Genomic DNA, 4,647 nt, shown 5'->3' on the forward strand with positions numbered 1-4,647 from the left:
TTTCTCTGAAAGATTATATTCAGAGCCATTTTCTAGTAACATTGTGGTGCCTAGATAATATTTAGATTTTTTTGGTTTGCAAAAAATTAGAATTTCGGTATTTTACTTGGGAGAGAATATTTAGTTGGTGTATATACTACAAAACAGAATAGTAGGCCTGCGCCCGCCGCCTGCCACAGCCAGCAGCCTGCCGCCGCCGCCGGGTTGTGCCTCAGACTGTCAGATAAATCGGCGGGCCGGGCCGGCGGGCCGGTGGGCCGGTGAGCGCGGCCGGTGCCGGACATGGCGGCGCTCTACGCCTGCACCAAGTGCCATTAGCGCTTCCCTTTCGAGGCGCTGTCTCAGGGGCAGCAGCTGTGCAAGGAATGTCGGATTGCACACCCTGTTGTGAAGTGCACCTACTGCAGGACTGAGTACCAGCAAGAGAGTAAAACCAATACAATATGCAAGAAATGTGCTCAGAATGTGCAGTTGTATGGAACGGTAGATGGGAAATTGCTGTGCTGGCTGTGCACACTTTCATACAAGCGGGTCCTTCAGAAGACCAAAGAGCAGATGAAACACCTGAGTAGCTCTTCTCGTGCTGGCCACCAGGAGAAGGAGCAGTATAGTCGCCTGAGTGGTGGTGGCCATTATAACAGCTTCTCCCCAGACCTGGCTCTGGACTCACCAGGCACTGACCACTTTGTCATCATTGCCCAACTGAAGGAAGAAGTAGCTACCCTAAAGAAGATGTTGCATCAAAAGGATCAAACGATTTTAGAGAAAGAGAAGAAGATTACAGAGTTGAAGGCTGATTTTCAGTACCAGGAATCACAGATGAGAGCCAAAATGAACCAGATGGAGAAAACCCACAAAGAAGTCACAGAACAATTGCAGGCCAAAAACCGAGAGCTCCTGAAGCAGGCAGCTGCCTTGTCCAAGAGCAAGAAGTCAGAGAAGTCAGGAGCTATAACCTCTCCATAACAGACCTCAAGGAGGCTCCCTAGCAACAGCAAATGGAGTTGTCCAGGGTTAGGGTTGGAGACCTGGCTGTTCTGTGGGAATTGCAAGCTTTCTTAAGAAATCTCTATTTTATTACAGTTATCCTTCTTTGTGTGATTGCAGTGGGCTGAATGGAAACACCTGGTTTGTGCTGTGTTATGACTGCATGCTTGAGTGTTTGAGATTTCAAGCTCGATCTCTTTCTCTCACTAATAGGACTTTTCTTTTTTTTTTTCTCTTCTCTCTCTTTATTTTGGGTCTCCTTTTTTTTCTTTCTTTCTTTTTTTGTGGTAGTCACTGCTCAATGTAATGTGCAGATTTTTTTTTTTGTCTGTCATTGCATCCTGCCATACCCATGAGCAAACAGTTTGGCATTAATTATATATCACTGCCACCTTCTGAACTTTGAAAACTGCCACCTTCAGACTTGGTATAATGGAAGAGGCTTTCTCTCTCCAACAAACCTTTTGCTTCAGGGTATACTCTTGGGTTTTTTTCCAGATATATTATGTATGAACTTTGTACTATGTATAGGCAGAGTTTTATTTATTTTTTTAAAAAAGAAACTTTTTCTTGATAAAGGAATAATGATAGCCTAGCTAGTTCTTGTAAAAGTGATGCCTCTTGAAAAAAAAACAGTCCTATTCACTAGCTTTTAGTAAAAGAATCAGATCTTTTCTTTCTTGTTACCTTGGAGTCTTGGAAATGGATTGCTAAGGTGAAACAATTCAATGCATAAGTATGGAGCTAAGTGCCTTTTGGAGGATTTCTTGGAAGAGCATTTATGGAGATACTTAAGGGAAGTAGCAAAGATTTGAACTGTCTGTCTTTTTAAGTAAGGGCAGAAAGCAAGGTTGTCCAGGTTGTACTGGACACTTCTCTCCCCACCCTTTTCCTGATTGTTTTGTGTGATTGATTTTAAATTTTCACACTGCCACTTCTTTAAAAAAAAATCCTTTATTTGCTTATATCAGTTGTTTTACTGGGCTGCTGTCAGAGAACTTTTTTTTACATGAGCAGATTAAAAATGGAATAAGATGGCTGGGCGTGTTGGCTCACACCTGTAATCCCAGCACTTTGGGAGGCCGAGGCAGGTGGATCATTTGAGGTCAGGAGTTTGAGATCAGCCTGGCCAACATGGTGAAACCCTGTCTTTACTAAAAAAATACAAAAATTAGCCAGACCTAGTGGCGTGCACCTGTAATCCCAGCTACTTGAGAGTCTGAGGCAGGAGAATTACTCGAACCTGGGTAGCGGAGCTTGCAATGAGCTGAGATTGCAACACCGCACTCCAGCCTGGGCGATGGAGTGAGACTCCGTCTCAAAGAAAACAAAAAAAGGAGTAATATTTGAACTACAGAACATTTTTAGGGTCAGCATGAGCTGCTCAAGTAAGGACTCTTGAGTCTGATTTGGAAAAGTGGTATCACTGTACCTTCTCCCCACTCCTCACCCACCTGCGCCTGTACACTCCCTGCTTTTAATGGAAATGTACTGAAAACAGTTGCTTCTTAGAAGCACGTTGCCTCAGCCAGAGTTATGTGTGCCCTGTCTTCCCTTCTTAACCCTGTAGGCACATGGATTTACTTTTCCAGGAAAGGAGATAGATGGACATTTCTAGGCATACTCTCAGGTCCTCTATGTGATGTTTGTGAAACGAATTAGGGTATGTCATGTATGCCATGAAACAACAAAACCAACTACCCCAGAATCATTTATGCAGGGAGTACTAGAGTTAGAAATAATAATGAGGGCAGATAACATTTGTACCTCAGTCTACCAAAAAATTGTAGCACTAAATTTAACTTCTAGGCATTTCCTGGAAGCAATGCTCTATAATTTGTGATAGCATTCTCATAAATGTAGTCATGCACAAATTGGACAGAGATGTGGAAATGGTGGTTTTCTTCTGATAAAAGATACAGTGGACCATGTCGCTTATGTATCACCCTACTAGGGGATATAATTTTCCCTTCTAAGCAAGGGAAATGGCAGTGCTAAATAGTTTTGTAAAGTTTTTGAATGAGAAACTTTTAGGTAAAGATAAACTGTCATATTTTTCAGATGCACTTGCACTGACTATGGGGGAAAAACTAGGGGGAAAATGACAGTCATGGTTTTTTTTTTATTTTAAGGACTGAAATTCTGTTACATGATGTTTGACAATATAAAAACACATATTTAGTTTTATACTAAATCTTTTTTTAAGGTGTTGGCATTTAATATAAAGCAAATTCACACATTTTCTAACTTTCCATAAGTTCCAAAAAGGGAAAGAAGAAACCTCAGTCTTGAAATTTTGATTTTTAAAAATCATGACACTGTTTTACCATGAAATTGAGTAGCTAACTTTTGGTAACACCTTTTGTTTCTTTGTATGTTTATAATAATGGACATTTTAAAACACAGGAGTGTTTTGGTTTGTACAGACTTTGACAAATGTGTGTTAATAAAAATTCATATTGACTCAAGTGTAAAAAAAAAAAACAGAATAGTAAAGGTCATTGTATATTTTTTTGGCAGATTATATTCAGAGAAATTTTCCTTTTAATATTGCGGTGCCTAGATAATATTTAGATTATCTTCGATTCGCCTAAAATTAGAACTTCGGTATTTTACATGAGAGAGCATGTTGAGTTGGTGTGTATACTACAAAACAGGGTAGAAAAGAGCATTGTATATATTTTCTGACAGACAATATTCAGAGTACTTTTGCTTTTAACACTGGGGTGCCTAGATAATTAGATTTTATTCGATTCGTGTAAATTTAGAATTTCGGTATTTTACATGAGAGAGCATAGTGAGGTGGTGTATATACTCCAAAACAAAGTAGAAAAGGGCATTGTATATTTTTTCTGACATTATATTCAAAGCAATTTTTCTTTTTACCATGGGGTGCCTAGTTAATATATAGATTTTTTTCGATTCCGGATAAATTAGAATTTCGGTATTTTACAAGAGAGAGAATATTGAGTTAGTGTATACACTCCAACACAGAGTAGAAAAGGGCATTGTATATATTTTCTGACAGATTATATTCAGAGCAATTTTGCTTTTAACATTTGGGTGCCTAGTTAACATTTAGATGTTTTTGGATTCTCATAAAATTAGAATTTCAGTATTTTACATGACAGAGCATATTGAGTTGGTGCATATACTCCAAAAAGGAGTAGAAAAGGGCATTGTATATTTTTTCTGACAGACTACATTCAGAGCAATTTTGCTATTAATATTGGGGTGCCTGGATAATATTTAGATTTTTTCGATTCGTGTAAAGTTAGAATATCAGTATTTTACTTGAGAGAGCATATTGAGTTGGCGTATATACTCAAAAACAGAGAAGAGGGGGACTCAAGATGGCGCTGTGAGAACAACCCAGGATTGGAGCCCGCGTTGAATTCGCAAACGGTGAGTCAGTGCTACATTTCCAGACTGATCTTTGTTGCCCACAGAACGGGGAAACTCCCAAGTATAAAAAGACACGGGACGCCAGGCAGTAGGTCTGCCTGGCGAAGCCGGCAGCCGGGGCGGCGGCGGCCGGCCCTACCCAGCAATCCCCACAGGGCGCGCTTGTCCGGGTGCCTTGTTGAACCGGCAACCTGAGACTTGAGAGAGCTGGACTTGAGACTGAACGAGACTTGCACAGTAGCCCAGCCCAGGGGA

At 40.4% G+C, this 4,647-nt stretch overlaps 1 pseudogene across 1 annotated transcript; it reads left to right on the forward strand.

Moving 5' to 3' along the window:
* Nucleotides 1–259: 259 nt before the first annotated feature.
* Nucleotides 260–2,158, forward strand: LOC144580325 (protein FAM76A pseudogene; annotated as a pseudogene). The gene has a single exon (XR_013529624.1). The product of XR_013529624.1 is annotated as a protein FAM76A pseudogene (transcript).
* The last annotated feature ends 2,489 nt before the right edge of the window (nucleotides 2,159–4,647 follow it).

Source organism: Callithrix jacchus, chromosome 19 (genome assembly GCF_049354715.1).
Source record: "Callithrix jacchus isolate 240 chromosome 19, calJac240_pri, whole genome shotgun sequence".
NCBI classification, from domain to species: Eukaryota; Metazoa; Chordata; class Mammalia; order Primates; family Cebidae; genus Callithrix; species Callithrix jacchus.